This window comes from Canis lupus, chromosome 9 (assembly GCF_048164855.1).
Source record: "Canis lupus baileyi chromosome 9, mCanLup2.hap1, whole genome shotgun sequence".
Taxonomy (NCBI): domain Eukaryota; kingdom Metazoa; phylum Chordata; class Mammalia; order Carnivora; family Canidae; genus Canis; species Canis lupus.
In genome coordinates this window covers 41125216-41139796 of record NC_132846.1, presented here as the reverse complement: position 1 = coordinate 41139796, position 14581 = coordinate 41125216, and the positions used below count along the sequence as shown (strand labels likewise).

At 41.9% G+C, this 14581-nt stretch overlaps 1 protein-coding gene and 1 long non-coding RNA gene across 11 annotated transcripts in view; one reads left to right on the top strand and one right to left on the bottom strand.

Annotated features, from left to right (window-relative positions):
* The window catches only part of FUT8 (fucosyltransferase 8), a 301142-nt gene extending 295901 nt beyond the window's left edge, over positions 1 to 5241 (bottom strand). For 4 of the 10 annotated variants that reach the window (XM_072838953.1, XM_072838948.1, XM_072838945.1 and 1 more), the window contains exon 1: positions 3889 to 4259. The gene's annotated coding sequence lies outside the window, so the exon portion shown is untranslated. Of the gene's footprint in view, positions 1 to 2889; positions 2906 to 3888; positions 4313 to 5103 lie in introns of those variants that run through there. The other 6 variants (XM_072838950.1, XM_072838951.1, XM_072838946.1 and 3 more) reach the window with 5 other exon arrangements.
* LOC140640109 (uncharacterized) overlaps positions 3376 to 14581 on the top strand; it is a 147634-nt gene continuing 136428 nt past the window's right edge. Inside the window, exon 1 of the long non-coding RNA XR_012036755.1 lies at positions 3376 to 3546. This is a non-coding gene — a long non-coding RNA (uncharacterized lncRNA). The remainder of the gene's footprint in view (positions 3547 to 14581) is intronic.

Genomic DNA, 14581 nt, shown 5'->3' with positions numbered 1-14581 from the left:
AAGAAAATCTTGTACTGGTCCTCTAAATGCTACAGCTACTACACTGTTGACTATAGAAGCCTGGAAGTTGGTATCTCATCTGAAGAGTAACAAGAGGACTAGTATTGATACAGAGTATAAAAGTACTATAATAGGAATACTTTTAGTTTCAGAACTGTTTAGAATCTTAATTGCATTTTGCTTTTTAAGTAGGCTCCATGCCCAACATGGGCCTCCAACTCAGGACCTTGAGATAAAGTGTCACATGCCCCAGTTGTGTTTTATTTTTAAGTTACAAAAATTTACATTTTTTAGGGACCCCTGGGTGGCTCAGCAGCTGAGCTTCTGCCTTTGGCTCGGGGCGTGATCCTGCAGTCCTAGAATCGAGTCCCACGTTGGGCTCCCCGCATGAAGTCTGCTTCTCCCTCTGCCTACATCCCTGCGTCTCTCTGGGTCTCTCATGACTAAACAAAGTCTTTAAAAAATCACATTTTCTTATTCACTCTTTATATTCATAAAATGGGAACTCTTTCGTAAATGTTCCATAGTATAAAATGGGTGTATTTGCCATTTAATTAAAACAAGAGATTTTGTAATGCAGTTTATAGTAAATCAAAAATAGCCATTTAAGAAATTGAAAGAGATACATAAAAGTATACTGGCATATCCTATAAAACATTGTTTAATTTATAGCATAAAACCCTTAAAAACGGTAAACACTTCACTATTGTAGATCTCACAGGTATTGCCGTTCATTTCAAAGAATCTATTTTTTATTTATCAGTACTGAGATTCTGACATAATTGACAGCAACAGAGAACAAATAGCCCAACCATTATCTTCAGAAAACAAGATATTCTAATGATTTTAACATATACATTATCAATTTCTAGCCTTGAATTTGAAGCATATGTGAACTAAGAGAGGTAAATTTGCATTCCTAACTGATTACAGTTAAGAAATCTAACTAAAGTGCCATAAACCAAAAAAACGATTGCTCTATATTCAAAGGCCCAAGTTCAATTTAGTAAACGCTAGACTCACTACATTATATTACAGGAGATAGAGGTTAAGAAGTGACCTTGAGATCCTGCTTTCCAGATGTCTGAAGGGTCCATTTCTTAATAAAAGAATCTCTACTCTTGATAAATATTAAGCTTACTATCCATTCAGTATCTTTGCCCACATAAGACTCTACTTGATTTTTAAAATTTTAGGACTGTAGATAATATAAAGAAAAGATTTAAGAACATACAACATGCACAAAGGATTAAGACATACTTTCCTTCTGATTCCAATGTACAAGAAGGTTAAGAAACTACTATCATACACTCTATATTATGGGGTATATCGTCTGAGATTTTAAATGGGAAATTCAGTAAGCCTTAAGCAAACAGTTTCCATTATTTCAGATCATGAATAGATTTTTTAACTAATTCACAATACACAACATATATATGTATATAAATATTCCACAAATATCTATGTACAAATATATGCCCATTTCAATTCCCTTACTCTTATAATTAAAAATTTATGCTCCTTCCAGTCATAAAAATCTGGGTTTGGGCGTTTTAAAAGTTCAAATGCATAGTAAGCTATGCTTTGCTTTGGCACTAGCTCCCCCTCCAGACCAACCTACTAATATAACTACACTTAAAAAAATAAACAACAACACAAGTTTTTCCAAGCCACTAGCAAATTTCAAAATTTACCACTTTTAAGGACATTCCAGTACCTTAAAATAACTAAATAAAATTGAAACCAAACACTGCATAATTTAGTCAGAATTATTGTTTTTCTTTTTCAATTCCATCCATCTCAAATAGGACCGACTTGTAGGAAAACAACCTGAAGTGACTCTAAATTTAAGAACACCCTAAACAATCTATACAGTGCTATATTTTATGGAAATTATTTTGAATCACTATCCTAATGAACCACAGTATACTCCTGTTAACTCACTACTCGATCAAACACACACTTTTGCATGTTTTTTTACAATGGACACAAGTTTCATTCCAGCTGTTCAGCTATTCGATTCAAATACAATTCTCAATTTATAAAAGCAGCAAGAGGAAAATCCATGCCTCCAAACCACCCTTCAATGTTCCTTATAGCCTATTCATTTCTAACTCCCTACATTTCTACATAACAAACCATAAATTCACAAATCCAAATGTTTGAATGCCCACCTTATCCCTACGGCTTGTAATATTTATAAATCAAGTAATTACGACTTTCTACACACATTTTACGATGTATTTCACAAGGCTGGCAACGTGCAAGACCTTACCATTTGGCATAGGATTTTAGGTCATTTTTTCCGTTATTTTAAAGAAGGGAAAACACAACTTGCTCCATTATTTCAAGATAGCGCTGTTATGCCTGATTTCTCTCCTGAAATGTTTTCTATAGGATACACCTTTTAAAAGAACTATGTATGGGCAGCCCGGGTGGCTCAGCGCTTTAGCGCCGCTTTCACCCCAGGGCGTGATCCTGGAGTCCCAGGATCCGAACCGAGCCTCACATGGGGCTCCCTGCGTGGAGCCTGCTCCTCCCTCTGCCTGTGTCTCTGTATCTCTCATGAATAAATAAATAAATAAATAAATAAATAAATAAATAAATAAATAAATAAATAAATAAATAAAACCTTAAAAACAATAAAAATAAAAGAACTATGTATAAAAACATGAAATTTAAATTTAACAAAATAAACATACACTTACCTACCCCCTCCCCCAGGAGTAACGAGGAGGGGAGGCGGGGGGAAAGAAAAAAAAAAAAAACTATAATGAAACCTTGCCTACAGCTTCTGAAGAGAGCCAAGTCAAAGTTCAGTCAGTTCCCCCTTGATGAGCTTAATTCTAAACTGAGAGAAAACTTTTGCTGAAATGTGTTCTCTGTTACCTGGAAGTTCGGGATGTGATCTACTGGCGACTCTGCCTTCCCTAGGTTCACCTTCTAGAGTTGGCTTAAGTCCACTGTGAACTAATCCAAACACGGTGAGAAGCCACACCACCTCTCCCTGCCTTTCTCCAAGGCCTCAGCCCAAAGGCTAACGACAAGACACGGCTCGAGGCGGAAAGCTCGCCAGGGATCAGCCTCACCGAGGCGCTGCCTGCCATTTACTCGAGACCCACACGCTGCGTCTCTGACGTTCCGTGCGGTTTGAGGCTTGCAATCCCCACAGTCAAAGAACAGGTGCTGCACCGGCAACAACCCGCTCGCTCTCGCAGGGCGAATCCCCCTTCACTAATAGGCAAGGACTCATTTCACCTTCCCGAAGAAGTTTAGATACTCAAAAGCCGCCAGCCCATCGTTTGCACAGCAATTGCGGGGCGGGGGCGGGGGCGGGGGCCGGGGGCCGGGGGGAGGGGGCAGTGCAGCGGCACACACGCCGTCAACTGCCCAGGCACTGGCCGCTCGCCGGGAGCGGGTCATTGTACCGGTCCGGTCCACTCCCGGCTCCTGGCCCGACAGCCCCTCACAGAAGCCCGCGACGCACGAGCATCCTCCTGCCCACAGTCCGTGACTACAGACACCGAGTTGCAGGCGAAGGGGCAGGTAGGTGGAGGGCAGGAAAGAGGGGCACCTCCCACCCCCGCCCCCATCCCTCTCCTCGCCGAGGCTTCGGCCCCTGCCCGGAGCAGGGATGCGCGACGCCGAGCACGGCCGCGGCGGCAGGCGCCCCTCACCCCCAGCCCGCGCCCCCGGGCCGCGCCGGGCGTCCCGGGGGGACTCCCTCCCCACTTTTCCCGGAGCCCCCGGGCAAGCGGCAGCAGTTGCAGCAACAGGCCCGGGGAACGCCTGGGGGGGAAGAGCGGCGACAGCCCCCATCACATCCCCGCGCCGGCCCAGCCCCAGACCCCGAGGCGCGCGGGGCCCGGCTCCCAAACGCCCCCTTACCCGAGGCGGGAGCAGAGGCGGTCTCCGCCGTCCCCAGTGGCCGCCGCCGCCGCCGCCACAGCGCTCCGCCGAGGTGCCCCGGGGGGAGTGGGAGGGGCGGCTGGGTGGAGGATGCTACTCCCGACTGAAGGGAGAGGAAGAAACGGAAACAGGAACCGCCGCCGCCGCCGCCGCCGCTTAACGGAGCCTTCGGCGCCACTGACTGAGCGAGAGCGCGAGGCGGCGCGAGCGGGGCAGTCGCTGACAGCGCGAGACCGAGCGCGAGACGGGTCCCGGGCGCGCGACCCCGAGCAGCGCCGGCCCCATTCCGCGAGGAGAGGAAGGGGACCGGTCAGCTGGGGGCTGGGAGAGGGCGCCGCGGGGCGGGGGCCTGCAGCTGAGGGAGCCCGGCTACTCGGGTCGGCCGGAGACACCGCGCGCACGCGCCGGAGCGGCTCTGACACGGAGCGCGGGCGGGGAAGCCGCGGCCGGCGCGAGCGTGCGCGCGCGGACAGGGGCGCGCGCCCCTCGGCGTTACAGGCTGCTGGGAGAGGGCGCGCATGCGCCGGCCGCGGCCACCTACGGCGACCCTGGCATGTGCCGCGGCTCTCCCCCGCCCCCTTCTCGCAGCGCCCGCGGAGAGCGTAGCTGCAGCATCCGCTGCCAGGCAGAGCCGCGGGCCGCTGGGGGACCGGAGACTTCCAGCAGGACACCAGCGGCGCTTGGGCGCCTGCTTCCTCCACGAGCGTAGGCCGCCCTCTACCGCCAGCAGGCCGACGAGCCCAGCTCCCGGGCCCGGGAGCGCCATCTCCAGGGAACGTCGTACTCCCGGCAGCCGGGGAACTGACTGGCCCGAGCCAGTTCATCCCGCGGCCCTAAGGAGCACTGGTACTGCAGGTTTGAAGCAGGCTCCCGGCTGCCGTTTAGCGGTGACCGCCGCTGCTCAGCCCCTGCAGCCTAGATCTTGGCCGTCGGGCTGCAACTTGCAGCGTGGACCACAGAATGTCATCGCACCCACATGCAACCAGAGAAGCCCCGTTTTATCTTGTGAGAGCGGTTTCCACCTTTGCCCCGACAGAAAGACCTCCCACAAGGGCCTGAGTTTGATGCTTGGCCTCTCCGCCCCCACCCCCCCGACCCGCGGCTGCGACAGCCCCTTCGAGGCGGAAGTTTATTCAGTATGGGGGGGGAGAACTTTGGGGGTGCAGGAGAGGGGCTCCCTAGGATGCTTCCTACCCGCTCGCACTCGGGAAATTCCTGGCGCCCGCGATGCAGAGCAGTGGGCCGAAGAGCTAGCTCCGACCGGCGCAAACAGCGAGCTGAGCCGGAGGACCTGAGCGCGCCGCCCTGGCACACAAAGTAGTCGCGGGCCGAGGGAGGGGGTGCTACGGCGGCCAATCAGAGACGAGAGCCGTGTGAGTGGAGTGCGAGCCGACCAATCAGAAGGCCGGAGGATGAGCTTCCCGTACCCAACTCTTCCCTGTAGCCTCGGGACCCAGATCCCAAGCCTGGGGCGCAGCACCGCGGAAAGCGAGACGGTGCCCTAAGGGCAGAAAAATTATTTCTCTAGACTTAAGTATTTTTAAGTATGTGCATTGGTACTTATCGCAGAGCAAACAGCGGCGGCGTCTTAGATGCTGAGTATGAAAAGGATCACAGAAAAGAGATTTACAAGGCACTGGCCTGCCAAGACTGCAATCTGCCTAATAACATTCATAAATTTACAGTATTTATGGAGATCTTTTTATACGCCAGGAACTGTATTAACAGAAAAACAAATAACTGCTGACTCAAAGAAGAAAAAAAGCTCCCTGTCCTCAAGGAGCTCAGGCGCTTCTTATGTTTGCTGGACCTTGTGACTCTGGTGTTTATTGTCAGTCCTCTAAAGAAAAAGCTATCAGTGAAGTAGTTTACAGTCATTTTCATGACTGTTATCTCCCTGTAAGAGGAGAAAAATTGAGGGAATAGTAGAGTGACCTGTCTAAAGTCACAGAAAAAAAAAGATACTGACAGAGCCAGAATTATGTTCTAGCTCAGAAAGCTTGATTATCATCATTCAATATGATTTATTGAATGCATGGTTGCCCTCCTCCACTAAAGAGAGTCCTGTACTAAGCTTACAAACAAAAGAATTCTATAGGGGCCACAAGCTTTGGTTGTTGGAAATGAATGGAAATTTTAGGTTTATGCCATCATGAGATGGAGTAAAAGCTAACATCTTATCAGTCATACTCTAGGTCATTTTTAGAAATCAGGGGTGAGATGGATATTTACTTTTCAGTTTAAACAGCAGTTTAAAAAGTACTTTAGCAAGCATATGTAACTTTAAAGCTTGCCTTATATAATACTTTAAGACCTCCAATTTCAAAGCTTTACTTTACATTTTCCTCAAAACATCAGGTTTTCCAGCTGGCCTTCATTTTTCCATTCCAAAAATGTAGGAATTAAAATACGTTATCTTCTCAGGGGCACCTGGCTGGCTCAGTTGGTAGAGTGTGTGACTCTTTATCTCAGGGTTGTGAGTTTGAGCCCCAAGTTGGGTGCAGAGATAACTTAAAATCTTTTTTAAAAACTAAATAAAATACATACCTTCTCTACTTCTTTCAGCCTTAAAAAAAATATCTGTCCTAGGAGTGTTTGTCTAAGATTTAGGGCATTTTGATAGGAGGGTATATTACATATTAAAATATCAAATTAAAAAAATTTTTTAAAAATAAATAAATAAAATAAAATATCAAATTACTTGGGTGTCTCTAGAATACACTCAGAAATTAGTTCTCTAATGACTCTGATTGTGCTCTGTTGAGTCAATACACTTGTTGGCCTGTGACAGAACACTGTTATCAAAGCCCTTTCCAGGATATGCCCAGGATTTAGCTGCCACCTCAGAACTGGAAGTTTCAGTTATACAACTGTCGTTTTAAGAGCAAATCTTTACACACTGAGTTCCAGATCAATAATGAATTTCAAAAAAATTCACAATAGTTAACAGCTTTTAAAAAACACATTTCTTTAACTCTCTCCAGAGAGGAATATTAAGTATATCCTTAGTAATATTAAGGCTCTGCCTTTCCCTTGCTAGGCTAAGTTTCTGAAAAGAAAAATATCTCCAAAAGGTTCTAAATGTTACTAGTCACCGGAAGCCATCTCTGTCAAAAGATGTTTTTTCTCCACAAGCTTCAGCTTCCCCACCACCACCACCCACTGCTGTTCCTGGGGCCCACTCTTTCTCTCTTCTCACCCCAGCTGCCTGCCTCTGTCTCTCATCACTCCTAGTTTCTGATATTTGCTCAAGCAAGTAGAAGTGACCCACCACTTCCTCTACCCTTCCCTCACCAACTAGGTTTTAGACTCATCTTTATTTATCTAAAAATTTACAGATAAGTTCTATTTAGCAAGAGATTGTACAGAACAATCTTTATGTTCTGTATAGAACTAATAGAACCTTGTCAGTACATTATATTCTTTTATACAACCTGTGTCAAATTCTTAGTCATCAACCAGAGTTATGGGGTCTTGTAGGTGGGGCAAGGAGGAGTCAACCATTAGACAATGGAAAAGATGAAAATGAAAGTTAGGGGATCCCTGAGTGGCTCAGCGGTTTAGCGCCTGCCTTTGGCCTGGGGCACGATCCTGGAATCCCGGGATCAAGTCCTGCAGCAGGCTCCCGGCATGGAGCCTGCTTCTCCCTCCTCCTGTGTCTCTGCCTCTGCCTCTCTCTTTCTCTCTCTGTCTATCATAAATAAATAAATAAATCTTTAAGAAAAAAAAAATTAAAGTGAATACACAAGTAGCCATTTTATTGAGACATTAGCTAGATCAAAGGTAATGAACTTGAATATTATCACATTTCCAAAGTTGAGAACATTCATGCAGGAACTAATTTGAAGTTTACTACTACTATTTTATTAATGACTATAATAAAAATAATGCCTAAGTGTAATACTGCTGAGTGTCTACTGAGTGTCAGGGGCCATAATAAACTCTTACCTCCATCATTTAATTGTAAAAGCAACTATTTGAGTTGGATCCTGTTATTTTAGTAAGGGGATCTATGAGGTCACAAAGAGGAGGTAAAGAGGCTTTCAAAAGCAGCTTCTCAACAAATAGTTTATAGAAATGTTTCCATTTCTAGAAATGTGGATCAACTGAATGTCAGGCCTGGAAACATTCTTAATAATTTTTAATTATCCTTATTTTCTAAGTTTGCTTTAGGTGCATTTACTTAGAGGATTCCATCTTCCAAGAAATTATTCAAAAGACAACACTGTTACTGCTACATGCAAAAAGATTTGACCTTGAGACCATCATTTTACCGATTTGGCCCTTAGTTTTCTTATCTGTAAAATAAAGGTGGTGGTCTAGAAAAATTTTAGTTGTTTGCCAGTTCCAAAACTATAAATCTAGCCAGCTCGACATACCATTGCCAACAGACACAACAATTAAATATGGAGAAACAGTCTATACTTTGAAATCCAGTGCATGTTTTTAAGTCACTTTTGAGCCAACTCTTTAAGTAGAAATTCAGTCTACACCTACTCAGAGCCAATATTTCCAATCAGAAGAGTGAATGAAGGGATTGATTTAAAGACTTGTGAAATGAGCCAAACTATCCCTTTCTATGACTTGCCACCATAGCTGAAATCTTCTTCATTGGAATAAAGCATCATATAGTTCACACTGCTGACATCCACTCCTATTCCTTCCTCATTAATAGAGTTGTGTGTGTGTGTGTGTGTGTGTGTTTTAGGTAACCATCCAACCTCCAGCTATAGAAGAACAATTCAATTAGCCTAAGTCTACCAGTAAATTAATTTCCTAGTATGGTAGAGACTTGCTTACCCTCTCTTTCCTTGCATATAAAGAGATTTTCATTCATACATCTCCGCTACTCATCCCAGACTTGCAGTTGAGCTAAACCATGTGACTAGTTATAGTCACCAGTCTACAGTGGGTTGCAAGTAGATGTGTAACATCCAGGTAAAAAATTTAATTGCAAGTACAAGTTCTTACAGTGTTTACTCTTCCCCAGTCTCAAAACCAATATTACTGAAGATGCTAGAGCCTTTGTCAGCCTAAATCCCTAAAAGAGGAAAATGTGGAACACTCCACCTCCCACCCTCATGAGGCCAGGATGGATATATGAATAAAAAACACACCTTTATTGTTTAAGCCACTGAGATTTGGGGTTGTTTTTTACTGCAGTATGACTTGGTATCTAAGTTATGCTAGGTCTTAGACTATTCTAATTCTAATTTAGGTATATTCTAATATACTGGATAACCATTATTGTCCTAGGGTGTATTGGCCCAATCAGACTGAAGGGAAGGATTTTTTAGGGGAGAGGATTCTCTCTTTTCTCTCAGATACAAATGATAACAGAGATGATCACTGGCAGCAATCTAACAACCACAAGAGGAATTAACCTTACAATGAAGTCAACACACTGAAGATGGCAAACAAAGAGAAAAACCTTTGAAAATATGTTTGAGCTGGTGATTATATGACTCCTGAAGGCTACTCTTCTCTGGACTTGTAATACTGCAAAATAATAATTCTGAGTTTTTTTCTCCATAACACCACAAGCAGAAATTACAACTTGTATATCTTTAATTTCATCACAGTTCCTACACAGATTTATCTCTAGAAGAACTCAAAAATATTGGGTGAATTAAAATTTTTTAAAATATAATAGCTCATACTCTTGCCTTTAGAAATAAAATATTGCCTGAATTAACAAGGGGAAAAAGTAATTTAATACAACCCAATCTTTTTACAGATAAAGAGATTAAAACTCAGATACATTATAAGATTTATCAAGTTCACATAGCTTTGTTATGGCAGAACTAAGAGGAAAAAAAACAGCTAATAATTGCCTCATCAAAAATGACCACAGTTTCCAACCAAAAATAGGGAAGCAATGAGACAGTATATTACTGTGGTAGTTAAAAACTTTGAAGTTAAGACAAATGTAGCATACTTACTAGCTATATGTTCTTGGACAAGTTACTTAACCTCCCTGAGCTCGGTTTTCCATCTGTTAAAGAGGATAATAATCTCTAGCTTATAGGGTTATGAGGAATAAATGACTCAAAATGTAAAAAGCACTCAGCACAATGCCTGACACATAATAAACCTTCTATGTATTGCAGATCTATCAAATGGTGTTTATTCATAGATAAATCAATTTTTTTGCATTAAGATTGATCCATTCTCCGTTATCTTTCATTTAATTCAGACCACTGATCTGTGTTTTTCCATCATGTATAATTATAGTGTAGCCTATACAATTGCCTAGCCAGTACCTGCCTTTCCTATTGAACTGCTCCTCCCATTTCCACACATCTGTCATATGATGGCAGCAAGAAAAGCCTCGTTACTACTGACTGGCCATTGGCCAATTTGTCAAGAGATGGACACCTGATGTAAGATGGGCCAATGAAGCCATTACTCCAAGAGTTTTAGATTTCGGAAGGAAGGTCATCTCAAGTCTCAGCTAGATATATAATCTGGAAGATGTCATTGAACATCTTTTTGTTTTTATTTTTGTTTTTGCCAAGAGGAAAAATACATTCTGCATTGAAAAAGTAAAAATCAATGGACAAAGGGAGAAGAGGATGAAGAAGGTGTCTTTGTTACACTGGAGTTCTCAGTTCCAGGTTTTCTGGAATCTCTGCTTTTCTTTCTGCTTTGGGTTTCCTCTTCCAAGGCTTCTACCCATATTCTTCTAATGTATTCCCTATTTTGCATAAACTAATTTCAGGTGGGTTTATTTTAGATGTGATTAATGCAATGGTATGTTATATTATCATAATGTAAAAAATAAGAAGAGGGAAAATCCTTAAGTCAATTATCTTTATTAACAACTTGAGTGATACTTCTAAGAATATGATCAAGCTTATAAAAATCAATCAATAAATCTTTATCAACTGTATATAAAGTACCTATGAGCAGTGACTTCAAATTATCTCCCTATATCTGTTTTTATTCTTCTATAATAACCAACCCCCAATTTTTAGATGGTCATATTGCCACTGAGTTAAAACCTAATATTTTCTAGTCTCCATAATTGCATATGTGTGGCCACATGACTAAATTCCGGCTATAAAAGATCTAAGTAGAAACGTTATGCGGGACATCTATTTTTTAAAAGTCATAAAAAGAGGGATCCCTGGGTGGCGCAGCGGTTTGGCACCTGCCTTTGGCCCCCGGGATCGAATCCCACGTCAGGTTCCCGGTGCATGGAGCCTGCTTCTGTCTCTGCCTCTCTCTCTCTCTCTCTCTCTCTCTCTCTCTCTCTCTGTGACTATCATAAATAAATAAAAATTTAAAAAAAAATAAAATAAAATAAAAGTCATACAAAGAAAAGAAATAAACCTTCTTATCTGTTTTCTGCATCCTATTACCTGGGCTATAATGTGATGACTGGAGCCCTTTCAGCCATTTTGGACCGTGAGGAAGATTGCCAAACCCTATAGCATAATAGTAAGGACAACCTTGTGGAAACTCCATGCCAGTCCTGGGATGCTACCTTCAAAATTCTTTCATAAATAAATAAATAAATAAATAAATAAATAAATAAATAAACTTCTCTCTTATTTAAACCACTGTTTTCTAGGTTTCTCTGCTACACATCACTGAACTTAGTCTTCATATACTACCATAGTAGTTTGATAAACTATGTTAAGTTGGATCCTTAATGCTCCATAAAAAAAGAAATAAATCCAAAAATATAAAATCAAAAATATTTGAATAACAAATTGAAAAATTTTAAACCAAATATAAAAATACAGACTGGGGAAGGATGGGATAGGCACAAAAGAAAAAGAAAGATTCAGGGATAAAAATTCTAGCAAAAAAAAAAAATTATCACTGTCACTATATTATAAATATTTGCTCTAATAAGAATGAGCCTTGCTGAAGTCACCAAAGTTCCAAAATTCTGCTTTGCAGGGGCAAAACTCTATCTTATTAATTTACCAGAGGGCAAATTAGATTCTGAGGGGAAAAACTAACTCCAACCAAACTGACAAAAGTCTGAAACACCAGAAGGTCCCTTGAGGGCAGAGCCCCACCTCTCTGTCTTGTCTATGTATCGTATTTGCTGAATGAGTTAATTAATTTTCATTGCGATATAACTGCCAGGGGGATCAAAAAAACTCATAACCTCTGGTTAGTCAGGATCTTCTGTAGTTTCCATGGGAACAAGGCAGTATAGAATCATGATTCAGAAAGTAGATTCTAACTGTATTTGAATCCAAGCACTGCCACTTAATAGTGATGAGACCTTGGGAAACTTTTTAAAACTATGTGTCATTTTTTCATTCATATAAAATGGGAGTGATAATACTATCTACCTCATCGGGTTGTCATGACTGTAAAATGAGTTATTACATGTAAGGCTCTTAAGAACAGCACCTGGCACAGAGCACACAAAAAAATGTTAGCCATTTATAGCTCTACGAAAACCCTGAGCAAAAGCAAGCATTTGTGGACACTATTATTATTATCTGATCTACATCCAAAGTCAAGATAACATGAAAACAGAATCTCGTGAAGAAAAAGAAATAGGTGATTGACAAGATTTCCTGAACTGAAGGTTGAATGTCATTTCAGTTCTGTGGTACATGCTACAATACAAGTGTTGGTATTTAAAACAAAGAGTAAAGGTTCTAAAAAACAACCCCCTATAAATTGTGCTGGCACAGTGTACAAGTCTACTTGTAAACTCACATAGATTGGGTCAAGTGGAGCTAACTTCTATTTCTTTCAAGGTTGATCACTTAGGTTAAAATACACTCCCTTCCTTCTGGGCACTTCTGTCAAATGGCTGAGATGTCCATCCAGCTTGAGCTCTTTAAGGAACAAGGAACCAAGGAACTAGGGTTATTTCAAGGAAAAGGGGATATGAACTGTTTTCAGTTCAAAATACATGAACCGAAACTGACCCTGTGGCCGAAGCACTGTCAGATACCTAAGCAACTGGAGATCTGATCCACATCTCCATCCCTCTCACATCCCCCACATTGTTCTCTGCTCTTCTGCTCCTCTCTCAGTACCGACTGATTTCCATTTTTTATTCTACATTTTGGTTTCTGGGTCTCATGGCTTTTGTTCCCTTATAATTTCATCTTTTTCATAGCATAAAGCACAATCTTAACTTTCTTGATCTCTTGATTCACTCTCCAGAGAGGGAAATCTTGCCAAGTCTTCATATCTTTCTCTACTGAGTCATATCATAGGTCTTCTGGCCTTCAGTCAGCTATTCATTCTTTCCAAACCACCATGTCAAGGCAGTGATGGCTGAACCTTCAGCAGGGGCTATGGGCCTAAGGGAGGCAAACCCTTTAGTAGGAGTAGGGGGTGGGTACACACAGGGACTGACATCCCTAACACCCTGCTATAGTCCTTTCCCTCACTTTTTCCTTCAGCTTTTGACAACTCCCCTCATCTTTCTAATATTCGCATATAGACCTTACTGCTCTGTCCTGTCCTCAGTACTTAGCAATTCAACTCAATCTCAGCCTTCATATTGGTCTTTGCGAATTCTCTGATCCATGGTTTCCAGTGAATGTTTTGCTTATATAGTCAGGTGGACTTTGTTTCTGCATGGACCATCTAGCTTCTCTCCAACAAAATGACTCAGGCCCCCTGATACTGTCACAAAGTGAGCTCAGAAGATATAATGAGCTATGTAAAGGTGACACTCATGGCTTCTTTTAAAATCATCAAAAAGGTGAAAGCCCTATGATAATGGAACATAGGAGAGACAGATGTTTTAAAGCTAATCTACAGACAAGTTTTATTAAAATCTAATTCTATCGGGTGTTGAAACAGAGTTTATGAATATCTAATATATAAATAGTTAATATAGCTCTGGGGTGCCAGGGTGGGTCAGTCGGTTAAGCATCTGACCCTTGATTATGGCTCAGGTCATGATCTCATGGCTGGTGAGATCCAGCCCCAGGTCGGGCTCCACGCTCAGTGGGGAGTCTGCTTCAAGATTCTCTCCCTTTGCCCCTCACCCCACTCTCTCTCATCCTCTCTAAAAATAAATACATAAATATTTTTTAAAAAGAAAAAGAAGTCATATAGCTCTGAATTAACAACAAGGGGGACCGGGAAATAAAAAGGAGCACATGGATGTTTGGTGGCCACAAATATCTCCACCACATGCAATAGATGACCAACACAATCACATGTGGCACAGCTCTGGATAAAATAATTTAAATATGAGATAACCAGAGGATGAAATGGACAGCAGGAGGTGAATTTCAGAAATTGTGAAGGACATGATAACGGATTAGGTGAAAAAGTGACTAAGATGAATGAGATTTGGGGCTTGGGTTATTTGAATTATTTGATACCATCAATATAATTCATAGTTCAGTATAATCACATTTAGAATTTAGGTTTTCTGATCCCAACCCAATATTCTGTCAGGCTCAATATTTCATTTACAAAAGAGCAAAATCCTAACAAAGGATCATTGAACTAGATAGTATCCCTAGTGTCTAGAAAGTGCTTAGTCTATGAGAGATGCTCACTGAACATTATTAAATGAATGGATGAGTGAATGAATGAATGAAGAAAATGACTTTATGTCAACAGAAAGGATTTGACTAAAAAAAAGACGTTTTTGTCTTTACATGCTGTTAGATCCTGCAAATGGTTTCTAAGGAAGTTGTAATACCTTTTAATAGCTATTTTTAAA